Below are 23,155 nucleotides of genomic sequence, written 5' to 3' on the forward strand. Positions count from 1 at the left end.
TTCTTCATTATGAAGGTCAATATTCATACATCACTCATAGATGGTCTAGGCTTCTTGATTTATTTTACTAATACTTTCATTCCCTCCTTGGTTGTTAGGTCCATTTATTTCTTTTGGAAAAGAATAACCTCCCTCTTCAGCCAAGTTGGTGTGATGCCCATGGGAGACATGTACATGGCTAAAGAGGTTGGTTGTACTATAGATTACTTTCCCTTACTAGTCCTCTCTGGAGTCTTCTCCTATTGAGAAAGATCTTCAATTTTAGTCTCTATATTTGGTTGGGCTAAGGTCCTAGCCTCTATACCTTGATGAGTTTCTTGAGGCTCTTCAAGTCATCGACATGCAGCTTCTAGGGATCCCCTTCCTCAGTTGCTTCTTCTTCTTCTTGTGTAAGTTCAGGAAGTGGAGTCACTAAACTTTTATCCAAAAATATCAAATCTAGAGATGGTGGTGATGAAATTCCCAGAGGTCCTTAAGGTAGAGACAAAATTGATTCTAGTCCTCTCCTAAGGGTTCACTTATGGGAGTATCTCTTATTTTCTCTCCCACCATCTCAGTGCCCATTGGTATGAAGTCAAAGTTAGAGAGGTTGAAGATGTCAGTTTCTTGAGCTTCCTCTCCTCTCTTTCTCTATGGCCCTAGCCAAGTGGGTCCTTTGGCTTAAGGGGAAAATTTCAATTTTCTCCCCTTATTCTTCATATTCTACTTTCAAGATGGTCTTAGGCACTTGTGGTGGTGGAGTGGTTTCCTTCTTTGGTCTCATTCTATGTGTTCCCATAATAGTTGATTCAGTTCTTGCCTTCTTTGGAGAAAAGGGGGAGGCTTCCTCCTCTAAAGTTGCTATTGGTGGCACCCTCTACTACTTGTTCTTCCTCCGACTATGGAGGTGCTTGTCATTCCTAGGTTGGCTCTTGTACGGGCTTAGCTTGAGGTTCAACTTGTTGAGGTTGTACATGTTCTTCTTGCTCTTGACCTTGAGTTTTCTTCTCCCTTTCCTTAGAAGATGTTCTCTTCCTTTTTATGCCTCTTTCATATTCAAAGTACTCATACCGGTGTACCATTTTCAGCCTTACTGGGGATTGAGCAAAGAAGGTTGGTACTATGACTTTCACACCTTTACTTTTAATTAGTTGTCCTATAGCTTGTAGGGGTATGGCCCATGGAACTGGATCTAGTCTAAATGGATTTTTGATCCATTGTTTATCAACTCGATTACATGCCTAGGTCGATGATTTATATCAACATTCTCATCCCTCCCTATTTCAACATTCATTATAGGCTAGTCATAAATTTTATCCATATTGTATAATGGATCCATGACATCTTCAGTGTCCTTTTCCACAAAATAAAGAGAGATATTTATCTTCAATACCTTTTCTACTAAATATAGAGTCATCCTATAGTAGTCCCTTTTACAAACAACATAGTCATCTACAATGTTCATCTAGTGATCCTCCAACACATCTTCATGTACAAACTCTTTTGCTACCAGGTTTTGTACCATGCCAATATTGTCAAAGTATGGGTGAGGGGAGTTGTATTCTTCCAAGGGATATTGATCCCACTCAGAGTCAAATGTGATAATATCTTTCTTTTGGTTCACCTTGAAAGCACCGATTGTAATGGGATAGACCCATGTTTTGTGATGCTTTGTTCTCACTTTGTCTTATGTAGAAGTGATTTGTCATGCAATTTCTAGTAGGATGAGCCTATTAGATTGGTATCTTGGGAGCTTCTTTGGGTACAATCTAGTACCAACTACCCTAAGATAGGTGAAGGTTTTGAATTGAATATAATAGGAACCTATTTCTATAATCATGGTTACTACCTCTACTGACATTCTTTTGGCACAATCAACTTCAATGAACCTGATGATGTCATGTATAAATATGGGTCAGCTTTGATGGCTACTAACTACTCATCCAAGTTGTTAATCAAGATGGTCGCCGAATCAATTGGCATCTTTTCCATTTAGCTAGTTTCAAAAAGATGGACCATCCAAGTTGGAAGGTGTCTTGCTATAGGAAGTCCCATAGCTTTGCTCAAAAACACAATTGCATATCCAATGTCATCCTTCATATAACCCCCTTTTCATATCAACTTTACTGACTCTACAACCAACTAGCGTTTTGTCAATTAGGAAAGAGGATTGAACTATTTCCTTTTCTTCCTTCTCATTTTTTCCATACCATATTTCGACCCCATCATATGAAGTCAGTAAATATTGATTTTCCCTTGGAAAATGAAATAGTTTCTCGATGTTCTAGGGTTAGAGGTCCAAGTCTATCTCTCCCATGACACTCTTGACGACCTTTTCTTTAGTAATAGTGTTCTACAAGAGTCATTACCATTTTTTATGACTGAATTGATGTTGGGTGAGGTGCTATGTTCACAAGGCCCGAGTGCATGAGCCATTGTAGAGTTGCCTCTAGGCTTATTACAGATTGTGAGAAATGCATTCCAATCAATGTGTTCTAGTTCTTTTTCTTTTATCTTTGAATTTCCATCTTGAAACCTTTATTTCCTTAGTGCTTCTTACCACTTGAATGTTGATATTTTAAGATCCATCTTTTCCACCATTGAAGAGGATGATGATGTCATCTTATCTACACTAGAAAAAAAAATTAGTTGAAAGGTTAAAACTTGACTTATACAAGACTCTAACTAATTGCAAAATAAGTCAACACCAGTAAAAACATAATAAAAAATAGTTGATCCCCGCCAAATATTGTGGCATGTAATTCAACATACCTAGCACACCCTTAAAGGTTCACTATTTGGACCTTTGAATAGCCTTAAGGAGTAGTTGCACCTATGTTAGGTGTGCACATGTGCAGTGCAATTGGGGCTAATGAAGTCTTAAGCTTCTTTCTTCATATGTAGTGGATTTGCACACATGTGCACATTCATTTGGCCTAGAAAGTTTGGAATTTGTTCTTTATGTTTTGCCTTTTTTTGTTAGAAGGTGTGTACATGTGCACCTTGTGGAGGTGTGCATGTGTGCACACTCATTGTACTTTAGGTGTTAGGTTTAATTTTTTTAGGTCTTTCTTAAATGTGTGGGGGTGTGCATGTGTGCACCTTCATTGAGTGCTAACCTTGTGTTAGTTGTTAGATTGTGGTGACTGATAAGGAAAGTACTGTACATACTTCATAAAAAAAAATTGGGCCGTGGCCGACATGGTAGTCGACATATTATGGCCGACCTATGGCTGACATGTTATAACCCTAAAGCAGTTTAATACTTGTATATAAGGGCTTAGGGTTGGGTATTTTTCATTATGTGTTGTGATGCGAAATTGGTTCTTGCGGTGGTATTGAGCCATAAGGGATTACGGATTGTAATTAGGTTGTAATCACTGGATTGTAATAAGATCAGACTTGCTGTTTGGTGGACATAGCCCAGGGATTGGGTGAACCATGTTAAATCTTGGTGCCTTGTGTTCATTTCTGTATGTTCTATTATTTTCTGTTATTGGTTATATTTGCATGTAGTTTTTTATTTCTGTCTGTGGTTTATCCTAACAAGTGGTATCAGAGTGAGGTTGTCTTTCAATTATTCTCTGCAGGAAAGTCTCACAGTTAAGTGGGAGTCACATAGTTGAGTGGGAGTGATGGCAGATGAGGGTAAGCTGAGGGTTGACAGGTTTAATGGGCAGAACTTCCAATTATGGAAGATGCAAATGGAAGACTATCTATATCAAAAGGATTTATGGAAGCCGTTGGAAGGCAAAGCCAAGAATCAGGGAACTATGTCAGTGGCTGAATGGGATTTCTTGGACAAAAAAGCACTCAAAAGCATTCGGTTATGCTTGGCACCATCGGTGGCATTTAATATTACAAAAAAAAAGACAACAGAAGATTTGATGAAAACCCTAGCGACACTGCATGAAAAGCCCTCCGCTTCAAACAAGGTATTTCTCATGAAGCGTTTATTTAATATGAAAATGGTAGAAGGTGGATCTATTGCAGATAATTTAATTGAGTTTAATACTATTACTAGTCAATTATCTTCTGTGGGTATCAATTTTGATGAAGAAATTAGGGCTCTCTTGATTTTGTGTTCTTTACCTGAAAGCTGGAATGGCTTGGTAATGGCTGTGAGTAATTCTATTCCTGGACCTAGTACCCTAAAATATGATGATGTGATTGGTGTTATTTTAAGTGAGGAAACTCATAGAAAATCCTCAAGTGGATCTACATCAGGAAGTGATTTAAATGCACAAAGCAGGGGAAGAACGAATGAAAGAGGAAGTAACTCTAGAAATCGTGGGAAATCAAGAGGAAAGTCAAAGGGGAAGAGGTCTCAATCGAGAGGACCAAATGATTGCTGGTACTATGGGAAACTAGGGCACAAAAAGAAAGATTTCTAGAATCGAAAGAAAAATGAAGGAGATAAATCAGATGGAGATAAGCAGGAAAATGTGGTAAGTAAAAAATCCGAAGAGGATTCTTTTCTTCTATCTTTAGAGAGTGTTGATGATTCATGGGTTTTAGATTCTGGTGCTTCATTTCATGCTACACCTCATAGAGGTTATTTCATTGATTATGTCCAAGGGGATTTTGGGCTTGTTTATTTGGGGGATAATGAACCCTGTCAGACTGTTGGAAAGGGAAAAATTTAGATTAAGTTGCAGAATGAGAATCATTGGCTACTACATGAGGTAAGACATGTTCCAAAACTAAGTAAGAATTTAATTTCAGCAGGGCAACTCGGTGATGAGGGTTGTGTAGTTACTTTTAATGATAAAAATTGGAAGGTTTCAAAAGGTTCCCTTGTAGTAGCAAAAGGTGTGAAAGTAGGCACCTTATATCTTTGTACAGGTCATATTGTTCCTTCTACTTTGATTGTTTCAAAGAAAAATGAATGTTCAGGAATAATTGTTGCAGTTGAGTAGGGAGAACAAATAGCTACTGTAGATTCTGATACAGCGCTGTGGCACAATAGACTTGGGCACATGAGTGAGAAAGGTATGAAAGTACTTCATTCAAAGAAAGTTTTACCAGGTTTGAAATGTGTGAATATGGATTTCTATGAAAGTTGTGTGTATGGAAAACAAAAGAGAGTGAGTTTTGTAAAGATAGAGAAGGAAAACAAAAAGGAGAAATTAGAGCTTGTGCATACAGATGTATGGGGACCAGCTCAGGTATCTTCCCTTGGTGGCTCTCATTATTATGTTACATTTATTGATGATGCAACTAGAAAAGTATGGGTTTATTTCCTTAGACAGAAATCTGATGTATTTCAAACTTTTAAGAAATGGAAATGCTTGGTTGAAAATGAGACTGGTAAGAAATTAAAATGTCTCAGATCTGATAATGGTGGTGAGTATTGCAGTCATGAATTTGAAGATTATTGCTCCACTAATGGTATTCGTAGATAGAAAACTGTTCCAAGGACTCCACAGGAAAATGGAGTGGCTGAACGCATGAACAGGACTATAATGGAGTGCGCAAGGAGCATGAAGTTGCATACTGGGTTGCCCTTACACATGTGGGCGGAGGCTATCAATAATGCAGCATATTTGATTAATAGAGGTCCCTCTACTCCTTTGGGTTGTGGTATTCCAGAGGAAGCATAGACTGGTAAGAAGGTGAGTTATTCTTTTCTCAAGACCTTCGGTTGTGAAGATTTTGCTCATATAGACTCTGAAAATAGAACAAAGCTAGAAGCTAAATCAAAGAAATGTGTCTTTGTTGGATATGGCATTAATGAATTTGGTTATAGGATTTGGGATTTTGAAAATATTAAAATTGTTAGAAGTCAGGATGTCATATTCAATGAGAAAGTGTTGTACAAAGATCTGTTGTAGCAACATGAAAAGAAAGAAGATGATTATGTAGTGCTGGATGATACTCCAAAAGCTGATGTTCCAGCCATTCCTCATGATGTGCAACAACTACAACAACAAATACCACACACACCAGTAAATGTTAGATGATCAACAAGGCAAATTAGACTTCCACAAAGGTTTTCTCCCTCTTTGTATTCTATTTTACTTACTGATGCTAGTGAACCTAAAATTTAGGATGAAGCTATGCAGGTGGATACTAAGATTTAGTGGGAGTCTACAATGAAAGATGAAATAGACTCTTTACTGAAAAATAAGACATGGGATTTGTGCAAGTTGCCTGCGGGTAAAAGGCTTTACAAAATAAGTTGGTTTACAGGTTGAAAGAAGAGGAAGGAGGTAAGAAAAGATTTAAGGCCAGATTAGTTGTAAAGGGATTTGCACAGAAAAAGGGAATTGATTTTGATGAGATATTTTCTCCTGTTGTTAAAATGACTTCTATTCATACTATTTTAAGTCTTGTGGCTACTAAAGATTTGCATTTAGAGCATATGGATGTTAAAACAACCTTTCTTCATGGTGACTTGGATGAAGAAATATATATGGCTCAGCCACAGGGTTTTGAGGTCAAAGGTAAGGAGAACTTGGTGTGCAAATTGAAGAAAAGTTTATATGGCTTGAAGCAAGCACCTCGGCAATGGTATCTGAAATTTGACAGTTTTATGCATGAGCATGGATATAATAGGTGTCATTCAGAGTATTGTGTTTATTTTAAGAGGTTGGATGATGATAGCTACATTATTTTATGTCTATATGTTGATGATATGCTTATAGCTGGGTCTAACATGGATCATATTAAGGGGCTAAAATGCCAGTTAGCACATGCATTTGCTATGAAGGATTTGGGGGAAGCAAAAAAAATCCTTGGTATGAAGATTTGCAGAGATAGGAAGAACAGAACCTTGACGCTATCTCAGGCTGATTATGTTGAGAAGGTGTTGCAACGTTTCTGTATGGAGAATGCTAAATCTGTCAGCACACCTTTACTTGGTCATTTGAAATTGACTAAGGAGATGTGTCCCAAGACACAGGAAGAGGAGGATAAGATGTCCAAGGTACCCTATGCTTCAGCTATAGGAAGTTTGATGTATGCTATGGTATGCACTAGGCCAGATATTGCAGACGTAGTGGGAGTCGTTAACAGGTATATGAGTCATCCAAGATTTGAGCATTGGAATGCTGTCAAGTGGATTCTCAGATATTTGAGAGGGACATCCAATAAGTGTTTACACTTTGGGGGCTCTACTACTAATTTTTAGGGTTATGTTGACTAATATTTGGCAGGGGATATTGATACCAGGTGGAGTACTATAGGTTATGTCTTTACTAATTGTGGGGCAGTCGTGAGATGGGTTTCTAGGTTACAGAAGATTAATGCTTTATCCACTACAAAGGCAGAGTATGTTGCTGCTACAAAGGCAACCAAGGAGATGATATGGCATCAGTTCTTCTTGGAAGAATTGGGACATCCTCAGAAGGATAATTATTTGTTTACAAATAGTCAGAGTGCCATTCATCTTGCTAAGAATTCAGCTCTGCATTCTAAGACCAAACACATACAGTTGTGGTACCATTTCATTCGGTCAGTTTTGGAGGATGGACAGTTAAAGCTAGAGAAGATACATACCAATGAAAATCCAGTAGATATGTTGACAAAGGTTGTAACAAGGGAGAAGTTGAACTCCTCTTCAGCTTTGGTTGGTCTTTTAGACTGAACCTGAATAAAAGAATAGCAGAGTCCAGGGTGGTTTGATCCAGTGGGAGTCACATGTGGTAGTTGTATTGCTACAGGATCAGTCTCCAAGTGGGAGATTGTTGTTTAGTGTGGAGCCTGATTAGTCCCCAAGTGGGAGATTGTTAGATTGTGGTGACTGATCAGGAAAGTACTCTACATACTTCATAAAAAAAATTTGGGCCATGGCCGACATGGTAGCCGACATATTACGGCCAACATATGGCCGACATGTTATAACCCTAAAGCAGTTTAATACTTATATAAAAGGGCTTAGGGTTGGGTATTTTTCATTATGTGTTGTGATGCAAAATTGGTTCTTGTGGCGGTATTGAGCTGTAAGGGATTACGGATTGTAATTAGGTTGTAATCATTGGATTGTAATAAGATCAGACTTGCTGTTTGGTGGACATAGCCCAGGGATTGGGTGAGCCATGTTAAATCTTGGTGCCTTGTGTTCATTTCTGTGTGTTCTATTTTTTTTTTTTTATTGGTTATATTTGCATGTAGTTTTTTATTTCTATCCATGGTTTATCCTAACATTAGTTATATATGTAGGGAATTGGTTGAGTAGTGTAGGTTGGAGCTATACAAAGGTGTGCACTTGGAGGAGTTGGGGAGTATAGTGAAGAGAAGCTAGGGGGTTCAAGGTCTTATATAGACAAAAAACTCAGCGCGCACCTTTGCAAATGAAGACCTTCGCAAATGCACACCCTCTAGAGCTGCTCATGTATGTATCTTTGGAAGGAGGTGTAGTGCTTACTTGCACACTAAGCACACATGTGCAATGTGCATGTGTGTAAGTGCTCTACTACACACTTAAAGCACATGTAAGTTCAAAACTTCACTTTTCTCTAGTTTCTATTCTCCAAACTTCCTCAGTTAGATACTGGGGTTTGACCTAGACTCCTAGAGGAGTCCAATATTGACCTAGACTCTAGATGAGGAGCCTAGTGGGGGAAAATCTACTAGGGGGTCCCCATTTCTAGGAGAATGGGGTGTGTTTTGTGAGACCACAACAAATATCCCCAACAAAAGGGAAGAAATGACAAAGTAATTTTTTCATCAACAAGTATTCTTCTAAAATGTGCCAAATGAAAAATGAATTATGAACACTTCAAGAAGCATTCAAGTTGTTTGATAGTTAAAAATTGAGAATCTTAAATCTTCAAGCTCATTGTGTGCTCAGTGTATTCATTTCCTTTGATATCCTGAGATGTAGTCTATCATGAGTATCTAGCAACTCAAAGAAAATCTTTTGCTCCACCAGTCCATTCATCAAGAATCCTCATAAAAAATGGTTAGCAATCACTACCTAACCAGCTGAGAAAATCCAATCTAAGGGCTCTTGATGATTTATCATTTTTTTCATTTTGAATCCTTAGTAATCACTTTTGATTTTCTTCACAGAGCTTGCATGTTTCCATTTGTTTCTTCCTTGAAGCCTTTTGTATATTTGGTGGATAGCCACTTTGGAGTACATATCCCCTCCTTCAAATTACCTTTTAGGATCATCTGGATCTTTATTTTAACACCCACTATATCATCAGAAATATTAGATCTTCTCTTGCTACTGCAACTACTAGGATCAAATGAATCATACTTGTTGCAAGCCTTCATTTGATTAGAAATTTTCTTTCTTCTTCATCGACTCTTAATCACAAGACCAGATAACTATCTTTCAACAATAGGAACCTCAACCATAGGTTTTTCTATCTTCGAACTAAAATTCTTAAAAACACAGAAGTTCACTACAATATTTAGAGTCAAATTGTGGTGATATGGTAATTTGTGGATTTTCATGTTTTTTTATTTTTTTACAATTGTCCTCAATGTCATCATAATACAAATATATAGACTATAATTTCAATGCCCACATGATTATAAACAAAAAAACAAAAGAAAAACACAAAATAAATCATTTCCCATTTGTTTGATCAATTATGGAGAGCTATTCACAAAAGAGGGTGGAGAGCTTTGAACGAGGGTGGAGAGCTCTAAACGTTGATGGAGATTTCATTGTCAAGTTCTTGTGGTCACTACATTTCATTTTTGTACCCTTATGTCTCTACATTTCATTGTTGTGCCCTTGGTGGAAATTAGTGGAGATCGAGGATTTCATTGTCGTGCCCTTATGATTATTACATTTCATTTCCATTTCTTTGTGATCTCTATATTTCATTGACATGCCCTTGTGATCTATGTGCCCTTGTGATCTTTGTGCCCTTTCTCTATACTTTCTTCAAGGGGAGAAGAGGTACCTATGTAAATGTTCTTTTCTTTTCCTTCTAAACATGTATATCTTTATATTTCCCCTAGCAGGTGATTAGAGAAGCTTCTCTTCATGTATATGTATGTGTATATATACATACATACACCCATATGTCTATATGTATACACACACACACACATATATATATACACATATGTATATATATGTGTGTGTACATACATACATAAATAGAGATCACTAGGGCACAACAACAAGATGCATAGATCACAAGGGAATGACAACAAAATGCATCAATCACAAGGGGATGACAATGAAATCCTATATCTCCACTGATCTCCACAATCCACAAGATCTCTTTGTATATATACATGCTTTAGGACTAGAAATGGGTTAATATCTAGCATACTATGAGCAATCACCACCTCAATAAACATATGCTAAAAACCATCTTGTCTACCATGAAATCCAAGTAAAATAAAGAAAGCAACATAAAGTAAAACAATCTCTCTTTAGTTGTAGCTCCCATGTCCTTCTTTCTTCTCCATATAATGTAGCTCCAATTACCTATATTGCACACAATTGAAAGCAAAAGCCTATGATGGGATGATGCTATTGAGAGTACTAGAAGAGTGATTTGAAGCCTAAGGAATTCTAAAAGATTAAGGACCAAGTGCTTAGGACTTAAGACTAGAAATGGGAGCAAGATGGCCCAATTTATAGCCAACATGCAAGAGGAGACAATTGAATGAGATGATGGACACTTTTCAATGGAAATGTGCAACTTGGCATGATATTCCTTAGGATATCCATTATTCATATAACACAAGATGCCAAATGTGAGATTCTATGATGTACAAAATTAAACATGCCTAAAAGTAGAAGAGAATCTATGACATGCATATAATACCTCAAAGCCACTTGTAGGATTCTATTATGCATGGAAGTCAACATGGATTAAAGTGGAGGAGGATCTATGATGTGTCATGTGACACCTCAAAGCTACTTATAGCCAAGAATCCATGATGATGGAAGCTTATTATAGATATGCATAAGGAATAGATTATATAGATTATGACATATTTTAGCCAAGTCTGAGGATAAAATCTATGATATAAGATGTACATGTGGCAAGATTATGTGGAATTATTGAATTAAAAATCCATATCTCCACACAAATGGAAATAAGTAAACTGGAAATTAGAGGTGGAAAATAGAACTTAGGAAATTGTGATAGTTTTGCAAAGATGAATTAATTAATTAATAAATATCAATTAATTAAGAATGTTAGGTAGGAAGAATGACTAGTAATGCAAGACAAAGATGATCAGACTGAAATAGAATTAGATTATGGGTTATCTAGTCCTATAAGCTAAATTAGTAAATGATTGGCCAATTTGATTAGATAAATGCAACAATATCCTTTGATGAAGTGTGGTGATTATGTAGATCGATTAGGATGATGGTGGATAGATCAAAGCCATGATCAAATTGATTGATTGATTAAAATTAATAACATGCCAAGGACACATGACATGGATTAAGGACATGTAACATACAACTAACAATGTGAATGAAATAGGATCGAGATTGATTGATAGGGTTGATCATAATAACATCTAAAAACATTGTCAATATTATTAAATGGATTTTATGATGCCATTATCTGACACTAAGAGACTTGAAATGTCAAAGGTTGGATGATGTGAATGATAATTTGACCTAGCAATGAGAGACATGACAATGCTAAGGTTTGATTTGATAAGTTTGATAGGTTTTGATAGGTATCCCAGGTACTGAAAAACATGACAATGCCTAGTGTTGGATAGATGATGATAGATTTGGGATGTTAGGCATATTTTGGGTTGTTTAGGACTAATTTGGGGTGATTCTAGATATATTTGGGATGATTTTGGGTTGATTTGATATGATTCTAAGCTGATTTAAGATGGTTTTGGGTTGAGTAGATGAGATTCTAAAATGATCTACAAATGATGCAAAAGGGGATACGAATAATGAAGGAAATTTTTAAAACCTTCTCAAGTGATATTTGGCCAAAAGATCAAAATTAGTGAAATGAGAAAATGGTATGAGTTAGTATGAAAATATGATTAAATCGTAAACGTGAACCATTTTTGAGTGTCTACACATACATACACACACACACACATGTGTGTAGGTATAAATACACATATATTGTTGGTTAATAGTTTGTCCCTCTTGCTAACTTGGCTTTACCTTGACTCTAGATGCCCAGAATGTGAGGAAACAAAAGGATGTCACCAACAAATGGGTCAATGTATGTATTATATCACTTCCATATGAATTATAAGGTACAACTCCATTATGTGTAAAATATACCTAGAATGATGTCTTTGGTAGATCAAATGATAAATAGGGTATGTTTTTAACCTAAGAGCAAAAGAGGCTTAACTAGGCTACCCATAGACATAAGAAACCTAGGAGAGGTTTTAGTTCTAACACTAACTCTACTCCTACTCCTGAATGCCTCTAAAACTATGGGATGCAAGGGGATGTAATGGAAGAAGAACATCCATGGCCCTAAGTAGCTCTCTAACTAGTTAAGGTTGCCTAGTGGCAAAATCCTAGCACACTTTAATCATAACTTCACATTACTGATGCAAAATGTTATGCAACTCTAGAAAAGAGAAGAAATACGTATGAAAGCTAGCACTTGAATCACTCAAAAATCCAATGGTCATCAATTACAACTCAACAATTCAGAGAAAGAAAATAGAAATGGTTAGAAAATCTCAAAATGGTTCATATTCATCACTAATCTATAACACTCAGCTTGGCACCGAATCGATGTAATTTGTATCTCAATAGTCACATCAAATTTGAATTCTTGTCATTGATCTCAAACCAATGATCATGATTAAAACCTAGCAATTCTTTCATCTCAATCCTTATTGCCTCCTCATAGTTGCCCATCATATAATACTTTTAACCCATGTGATGACTAACTATTATCTTATTTTGTAGCTTTGCAACCTTAAGTTTGCTCATAGCTTAATCATGTGATGGTGCAATCTTTTATCTTTTTTTATTTTTCCCCTTTGTCATTGCTTTACAACTTGAAATTTCTTGGATGCCTTTTAACTTATGATGTTGTGATTCCTCTTATTCCTAACTTTGCAACTACTCACTACCTTCTTTTGCTAACTACAATGAAGTAGTGATGGCTGCATACTAACCATGTTCGCACCTTCACCACATAAAAACTTACTATTATTTCAAACCTATGAGGTAGATAAATATTTTGAATTTGATTGCATCTCTTCTTCACAACTATCAATCACTTAACACCTTTATCTCTCACAATGTTGTGATCACTATTTTAGTTGACAATTGCTTCACTTCACAGCTTTGCAACTTAGAATCCCTTAACTACATTACTTTATGTTTTTAAATTTTTTTATCATACATAGAATACTTCCTTTTAGCATCATTTAACTTCTCACTAAAGAAAGAAACAAATTTACCTTCTTGACTCAATACAATTCCTATTGCACTACCACTTGCATCACATTCAACTTGAAATACCTTATTGAAATCAGGAAATTCCAATACAAGTAACTCAACAACCTTCTGTTTCAAAGTTTCAAAACTCTTATCAACTCCATGTGTCCACTTGAATTTCCTCTCATTGTCTCAATCATAGAATTACAAACAAACTGAAATTCCTTAAAAACTTTCTATAAAAACTAACCAAACCATGAAATGATCTTAGCTCACCCCCATTCTTAGGTGTAGGTCATTCCATGATTTCTTTAACCTTCTCTAAATTTATCTTGAAGCCATTAGCTGAAATCACAAATCCCAAATACACAATCTCATCTTGCCTAAAAGAATACTTGTTTAGATTAATCATCAACTTCTCTTCTTTCAATTTCTGCAATACTTGTCTAACTGAATATCAAAATGTCATCCAAATAAAAAATCACAAACTTAACCAAGAATCTTTTTAGTACTTCATCCATTAACCCCATGAAAGTACTAGGTTCATTAGTCAAACCAAAAGGCATAACCAACCATTTATACAAACCATCTTTTGTCTTAAAATAATTCTTGTACTCATCACGTTCTTTGATTTTGATCTGATGATAGCCACTCTTCAAATCAATCTTGGTAAAATACTTTACTCCACTCAAACAATCCATTATGTCATCCATCCTTGGCATAGGAAACCCATATTTCACTGTGATCTTGTTAATAGCTCTAGAATTAGTACACATTCTTTCTCCATTCTTTTTAGGTGCTGATACAATACATACAATACATGAACTCAAACTTTCTCTAATAAAACCTTTTTGTAATAACTCATGCACTTCTTTATTAAGTTTTTTGTTCTTTGTAGTTGTCAATCTATATGGTGCTTTATCTTGCAAACTAGCTCTAGGAATTAGATCCATATAATGACTTATAATCCTTATTAGTGATAAACCATCATGTATATCCTCTACAACAATCTCTTTATCAATCAACAAGTTTTCAATTTCTACTAGTACTTAGCCTCTACCACTTTCTACTATCACTTGGTCATTACCAGCTTATGTTGTCACTTAGTCATTACTAGCTTCTGTTGTCACTCGATCATTACTACCAAAACTCAATCATCTAGGAATTATAGAAAAAAAAATGTGATTCCTTCAAATTTATTTTTAAAATTGTTTCCCATTGACCATAAAAATTTTCACAATAGTACAATTAACCTCATCTGGACTTTCAATCAAAGGAAACAATATTTTCTTTTTTCGATTCACCCAAAGAGTATATTTATTCAATCATCCATCATGTATAGCATATCTATTATATTGCCAAGGTCGACCCAACAAAATATGACAACAATCCATAGGCTTAAAATTATATAGAACTTCATCAAAGTAATGTCCAATCTTGAACTTCATAATACATTGTTCACTTACCAATTTCTTATGCTCATCCTTGATCCATGCAATATGATAGGGTTTAGGATGCTTCAGACTCTACAACTACAATTTTGTAACGAGCTCTTCTAATGCCAAATCTTTTGAACCTCCATTGTCAATGATTACCTAACAACATTTTCTAGCCATCTTACATCTGGTTTTGAAAAGACTTCTCCTTAGGATAAGTTTCACATCACTTCCCTTATTACATAAGTTTCTTCTCACCATCAAATTTTCCCTACCCTCAGGTCTACTTGATGGACCCTCAATATCTCCTTGTATCAAAACATTTCTATTACCTTGCCCACTTTTAGAGGATCTACACTCAAAGGATCTATGCCATTGCCCACTTTTAGAGGATCTACACTCTAAGGATCTATGCCCTTCTTTACCACATCTAAAACAATTACCATGAAATCCACCTATAAAATATGAATTACCTCTTCCTTAGTAAGATCTAATACCTCCTCGGTAAGAATGATCACCTTTCCACTGTTCCTACCTTTGTCATCATTCTTCCATTCAGATTGACCCATATCTTGCACAAAATTGTTAGATCTACCACCTTCTCCATAAGATCTACCTCTACCTATTTGGAATCTACCACCTCTACCTCTTTGTCTTTGCTCGTGCTTCTTTGTTCAGATCTCCTCAGCTTTCAAGGCATATTGGTATGCTTCTTCCACACTTTCCAATTTCACAAAAGTTATTTCATCTTCAATTCTAGATCTCAATCTATTTATGTACCTTGCATTTTTCTCAACATCGTCATCGACATGTCCAAATCTAATCTCCAATCTATAAAATTCCTCAATATACTCCTTCATAGTCATGTTTCTTTGTCTCAAATTTTGCATCTTTTTCAACAAGATAACTTGGTAATCAACATGAAGGAATTTTTTCTTCACTTTTTTTACCATCTTCACCCAAGTTCTAATCTTTTCTTTTCCTCTCCTTTGTCTATTATTTTTCAAATGGTCCCACCATAGTGAGGTATGTCCTTTTAACCTAATAACTGCAATCTTCACCTTCCTATTATCAGGAGTGTTTTCATAGTCAAAGAGCTTCTCCATTTGAAAGATCCAATCTCATACAACATTGGTGTCCAATTTCCCATCATAAGGAACAACTTCTATAGAAATCTTTGAATTTTCCCTAGACCTCAACAATCTTGCCACATCTAGATCTTCTCCAAGTTCTAGATTAGGGTTTGGTTCTACTGCTTCATCATCACTCACATCATCAAGATGTGCTCCTCTCCTCTGGCTGCAATCTATCTCAATGTATTCAATACAGCATTATCAACATTTCCTCTACCTCAAACCATTTTTACAAATCAGGTTCCTATAAGATTGTAACCCTATGCAAGTCATAGGTCAAATCCATAGATCTTCCACCCTATAACCAAATTTAAATTAGAATTCTACATGATCCAATCTATAGAAGGATGAACCTCAAGCTTTGATACCACCTAGTGCAAGGAGGGATGAAATAACTAGGGCCAAGGGCACACCTAGCTTTCTCAACAACCTTGCAGAGTAAATACAACAAAAGAAAACAAAAGACAACAACACCAAGGAGAGAGAGAACCAAAATACTTTATTTATTCATCAAGTAATCAACATACATGCCCAGCTATAAGGCCTTCTGGGTTATAGCCAGATACAAAATACAACTTCCAGTTCTATGATCCAACTTCTAATTCACATTTCTAGATACATATGCATTCCACCCTCAAAAACCCTCTTCATTTTTCCCTAAGCTAAGCCTAAGAACTCTATTTATACTTGCCAAAACAATTATAAAAGATTCTAGAACATCACATCAAAGAAAGGTTGACCCCAAAATGCTCAACACTCCTCCCAAAATATGATCCTATCATTAAATTCACAATTGAAATTAAATACGGAAGTAAGCTCCCATTATGAACCAAAACACAAACAACTTGGCTAAAGAAGGAACTGAGCATCAAAAAATAGTAGGCTCACTCAGCACATGAAGGAATAGTTGGCCAATACTGAATAACTTGGTACACACTAGATAACTCAGAAACAACTGAAACTCAATAACAATTGGAGCTTGGCAACAATTCGAAACTGGAACTTGACAACAACTAGAAATTGGCACTTAGCAGTAACTAGAACTCGATAGAAACTGGAAACTGGAACTCGACAGCAACTAGAACTCGATAGCAACTAGCACTCGGTAGTAACTAGAACTTGACAAGAATTGGAAAAATGGACAAAAAGTTTAGGATTACAAGGGAATCCAGGATGTTCTTGCATCACACACACATATGTGAACACACAAAAACACAAACACACACACACACACACACACACACACACACACACATGCATGCATGCACAAAAATATGTGCACACACATCCACACACATTATTGAAGAGACTTATATTAGAGATTGATCAAAGATTATTATATGTACTTCTAGCCATTAGACTTGTATATCTATAGAAACTTGATATTGAAGTATTTATATACTAAATATTGATCATAAATTGATATTTCTAAAATTGTATTCATACTTTAATCATTTTGATAAGTATAATTAGGGTTTATTTGTTGGCTTTTTCACCTTCAAACTATTACATTTTCCAAATGTACATTATGTGTATTTATTGTAAATTTTAGGAATATGAATGTTGCCCCATATATTGTAGGATTGTATTTTAAATAATCTTTTAGGATTCATGAGATCCCACTAACTATTATTTAAGAAGGGCACTCATAATTTATAGAGCACTTCATGGACCTTTTAAAAGAAGTTGGGCACAAAGTTGACCTTTATTTTCTCTTATTGTAAGAAAAAAGGATGGAAATACTAGAATACTCAATAGATAACTTGGATATCTATTTAGATACCTCAAAAAACAATGATTTGATTTGGGTCTTCCAGAAGATAAATATGTATACAATGTGCCCATCTATATAAGTATTGGTAAAATTTTATTTGATGTAGCTTTTGATGTTGAACCTACATAAGTATTTGAGGTTTAGGATGTAAAAGCCATGGAGATAAGTATTGAAAAGGGATGATAATTTGAAGTGTCCTTAAAGAGCATACATGAGAAGGTTAGAGAGAATCTTAAAACATGAGGTGGTCAATGTAGGTTAGTATACAAGTTTATGGAAAATGTTTATGAGATTGAACCCCCTCTTAGGGTTTTTATCTCAAAAATATTTAATTTTATTTCATCTATCCTTTTAAAGGACTTGTTGTTTTGGGTGAAGATAGAGGTCTACCAAGATATCCAAATGAAGACTAGGTGAAAGATTTAGTTGTGAATAAACTAGTGAAGTTGTAGTGTATTATGGACACCAACGGTACCATGAGAAAAAGGAACAAGGTGTAAAATGAGCACCTCATAAAGTGGAAATGCCTTCAAATGGAGGATGTCACATGGTTGATACAAGGTAAATCAAGAAGCATGGAAGCATAGTTTTAGATATTATCTCAATGCACGCTTGATATTCTTATTATGCTTAGGAGTATGGTGTATAGGAGTATGGTGTATGAATGCCTACTACATTCATGCCTCTATGAGGCTATTTTGTGAATAGAACTTTTTCATTATTCTTTGGTCATCTAATAAAGTATTTTAACTACTTTACACTAGGTTTTGTTAAATAATGTCATAGGAAGTCATTTTGGGTCATTTGTAAAAATTTGCATAAGTTATTACATAATTTTTCCTATTTGAAGACTACATGTGATCCTGACATCATTCCCATAAACTATTATTAATTGGTGAATTGGTTAGAAAGAAAAGATATTTTTGTGAAGTACTCTACCAATTTCTAGGTTTTTTTCTCCATTAAAAGTGGGGTTATCTCAAAACCCTCATAATATATGGTTGTGGATTTAGGGAAAAATGATGAGATGGGTGGAAATTATGTTCATATTGAGCCAAGTAAAAGTAAGGAATCCATTAAAGGTAATGAGGAAGATTGGATGTATGTGTGTGAGGGAGGCCTTGTTCCCTTCATGAAATATATTTAGGGCTATGACGAGAATGTTTCCATAAAGTTTGTCAATTCATGAATAATATGCATGTCATAGTTAATGGGATTAATGAAGAAGTGATTCTAAGAGACATTGGGCTCTCCCTTAAAGGTAAAAAATTGCATAAGCAAGTGAGGATTATTGATCAAGCTAATTTGAGAAAAAAAAATTGACCTGATGAAGATCTAGTTCTTATACGTGTTGGATTTGGAAGAGAATCTCTTGCTGAGCCCTAGGATGAGGTATGTTACACTATTATGTGTTATCTTACACCAGAGGGTCAAATTCAGCTCCTTTATTACTACTATTTCCCCATTTTAAATAACTTTAGATAGAATTATCTTATTTCCCTTCCTTACCTTAATCATTTTGTGTTAGATAATATTCTGCATATTAGGAAGAAAAGGCAAGATGGTAAACTCTACACTATGGTTCACCAAGGCTTCATGTTCTTCCTGTATAATTTTTATCTGGCATTTTTTCCCCCTTGGCCAATTATTTTTAAATTCCTCCCTCTCAATCCTTCACTTTTAACTTATACTCTCCAAATCTTTGTGGAACATGGCTCAGTTGTTGACACCAAATCCCTCAAAACCAACCCCTCCTACATACTCTAACAAATTAAGTTGGAAAAGGACATCAATATTACTGATTTTGATGCTGAGGTAAAAGTGGGTAGAAGAATATCTCTCATGTCTAGATACAACTTGAAGTAGGAAAATACTAAGGTTAGGCAAGACTTCCCTTTAATTCAAACTCTACTAGTAGCGGGAAGAATAAGACACCCACTAAACTACAAAAAAGGAAATCTGATAGAAAGAGGTATATTAATGATGTGGAGGAGGATATTGTGAGTGAGGGTCCTCAATTCAAGGGGGTTATTTCAATCCTAAGGATAGTTTTCTAAGCCCCATGCCCTCCCATGTTTATGACATTCTTAAATATGAGACCTACATCGTAGAGGATACCAATGTTGGGGGCGACAATTATGACCTTGATATTATCACCTCCCCTACTTCAAAACAAGATAAGGATAAGAATGCTACCAAAGGTGATGGGTATGACCCTCAAGTAAATTTGAGAATTTGTATTTAGGGCTATACCAAGTATAATTCTATGCTCAATGAGAGAATTTAGAGACTCACGGGGATACATGATAACATTGACTAGAGATTTGACGAGGTGGTGAACTTTGTGGTCAAGGTCATACACTCAAAAATCATAACTCTCATCTCCCTCATGCTAAGAAAGATGGGTTTGTTTCCTCTATTGGTGTAAATACTATGAGATCCTTATACCAATTTATGGTAGAGGACTAGCTTCGTGTGTTGCAAGAAAGGCCTAGTAAAGAGAAGAAAGAGAGATAGCTAAGGAGATCAAAGCTGACCCCAAATGATACCAATGTTGGGTGTGACAATGGTGCCCTTGATACTATCACCTCCCCTACTTGAAGAAAAGATAAGGATAAGAACAATACCAAAGGTGATGGGAATGAACCTCAATTCACTCTAAGAATTGGTGTTTAGGGCTATGCTAAGGAGACTTCCATGTTCAATGATAGCATTAAGAAACTCATGAGGAGATAGGATAACCTTGACTAGAGATTTGATGAGGTGGACAAATTTGCAGTTTAGGTCACACACTCAGTGGTCACCACTCTTCATCTCCTTCATTCAAAGAAATATTCAGTTATTACCTCTATTGGTGTAAATACTATGAGATCCTTGTACTTTTTTTGCCAGATGTCTAACTTTGTGTGTTGCTGGAAAGGCCTAGTAAAGATAAGAAAGAGAGACACCTCTTTGTGTTTATTTTCCTTTTTTGATTTTTTTAGTTACTTGGACTTTTCCTTTGAGGGCTTCATCTATAGTCTTTAGTTGGGCTCAATTTATTTTTATTATCTAGAGTTGGTATATGTTAAATTCTCAACTTATTACTCTACCTACTGACTATAATACTCTTAGATACTAGGATGCTTTGATGTGGGGTTTTTTGGTATTAATAAAAGGGGTAGGATGATAATCTTCTACTAGTGACTTTTTGTTGTGTTTCAGATTTTCCTTTTGGGTTAGCCCCCATTTTGGCTACTTCTTAATATCAAAAACTTTCCCTTTAAATGTTTTCATTATGTAAAAATCATATCTTTTCTAGTTATACTTTAAATGTTGGCTAATAACCATTATAAATGTTGGAGAGACATGGTGATAGGCCATTATTTGTTTATGTTCAATTAGTAAAATAACAATGTTTCCTATGTTTTACTAGTTTTTTTGTTGTTGTAAAGACTTTTATATGAAAATTGTTTTATTTAATGGTGTGATGACTGTACTACCTTTTACATTTGTCTTGCTCCAATTTAATTAATATTTAAAAATTCTTGAGGAAATTTGTTGAATTAGTCATGAAACCCTAAGTTTGAGGTTTTGGTAAAATAAATCATTTTTTGAGGCCTATTCCAAAGATGGAATATTTTGTTAGTCAATGACATGATATTTTTAGGGTGTTCTTTATGTCTGATAACTTGGAAAGAGTAGGGGATGGATCTATAAGTCAACTTAGTGATGACCTAGCCTAATATCTCTCTGTATTAGGATTAAAATGATCAACCAACCACATAATTTTATAAAAGGCTAACTTGGTGATAGTTCTAATTGATCAAATTTGTAGATTTAGACTAGACGAGACATGTTTAGGGACCTTGAATTAAGATTTGGAAGTTGGATTCCTAAAATAACACACTTGATTTGTAAATGAAGCCTAATTAGATATAATTGTTGCATATAAATGAATTAATGAGGGTATTATCTTAAATAAACCTATTTGTATATTTAATATTTAAACAAGTGAAACACATAGCATCCTATGGTAATAAATTTTTGGATATTTGATATACCTTGGGAGATACACTTGAAAAACTTGTTTTGAAGTACTACTATTAATTTGAAACCTAGAATTTAGAAATAAACTCTTTAAGGGTTTGAAACTTGAATTTAGTGTTTGGAATTTATATCTCTATTATAAACTATAGTATCAATGATCTCATAGACACCTTTGCCTCTACATTAGTGTTGAATTCATGTTGTGCCCTAAACTTTGAGATAACTATGTCTACATTCCTTATTGTAATTAAGTGAAATAAGTCTACTTCCTAGTTTAAATAAAAATATTGTTCTACCTACTTTCCAACATTACAAAACCTAAATCTAGAGATTATTATTTTTTATGTTTATTTTCTCGTGTTGAAGAACACTATAATCTTCTGATATATATAGTTTTCAATAAGTGCGAAGTAAAAAGATTAAATATGACTAGTGACTCTTGCATGACATAATATTTGGTATAATGTGAAAAATTCTTGATCTAGAGCCATGAAGTTGTGTGTTTATAAATCAGAGACCTCGTTCCAAGTTTAGAAATGTCAACCATCAAATCGAAGAGAACCTCAAACCAATGAATGCAAAAGTTTGCAATTACAATGAACGAACTATGGTTTAAAACTTTGTAGTCATACCACTTCAACCATCACCTAATAAGAATAGTATGTGAAGTGAATTTATTTTTCAAATACTAATTTTGTATTGGTGAAAACAAGTTTTACAAGGACTTGAAACCCAAAAAGTAGCAATTTACATGATATAATAAAAAGAGTCTAAAAGTAGTACTATGATGGAAAAGATAGATGAAACATGATAAAATCCAACAAACTAGAACATCTAATCAACAAAAACAAAAAAACCTATGTCACGACTAAGACAAACCAAAAGACCACAACAAACAACACTTGAGCCATCTCCTTAAAGCCTTAGCAACCTAAATCTTCATACCCTGTGGATCATCTTCATAATTCTTCAACAACATGGTCACCTTATTCTTGTTTGAGTTATCCTCTTGTTCTTTTCCTTGGGCCATCACTATCTTCCTCCTTTTGGTTATTGTTTTCTCTATTCAGGTCAACATTTACCTCAATGCCCTCAAAGTCCATTATACTCTTCCACCCATGAGCTTCTGATGGAGGAATGGAACCTATTGTCACTATCCTTCAGGATTTTATTAATTTTTCCTTCCACCTCTTTAATTTGGTGGGATAATTTCATCGCTTCTTTTCCTTGCCTCCACTTCATTCTGTAACCCATTATCCAAATTTTCCACCAAATTTTTCATGGAAAGGATCCTATTATTTACCCAATTGTCAAAGTCAATAGTGGTCTTAGATGTCTCCTTAATTTTAGTGAAAGTGTCCCTAGGCTTTAGAGGCAAATCAAGGTTAACATCCCCTGACCCCTTCATTTCCTTCAAATATAGTTTAATAAACATATGAATGAAATTTTTAATTTGATTTGATGAAAAATTCTTTGAAGTTCAAAT

The 23,155-nt window shown here is 35.1% G+C and overlaps 1 protein-coding gene across 1 annotated transcript in view; it reads left to right on the forward strand.

The window, feature by feature from the left end:
* Positions 1-23,155, forward strand: part of LOC149533982 (MADS-box transcription factor 23-like) — a 270,235-nt gene that overhangs the window by 107,885 nt on the left and 139,195 nt on the right. The gene's annotated exons all lie outside the window — the stretch shown is intronic.

This window comes from Cupressus sempervirens, chromosome 10 (assembly GCF_028749045.1).
Source record: "Cupressus sempervirens isolate cs-2001-9-10 chromosome 10, ASM2874904v1, whole genome shotgun sequence".
Lineage (NCBI taxonomy): Eukaryota > Viridiplantae > Streptophyta > Pinopsida > Cupressales > Cupressaceae > Cupressus > Cupressus sempervirens.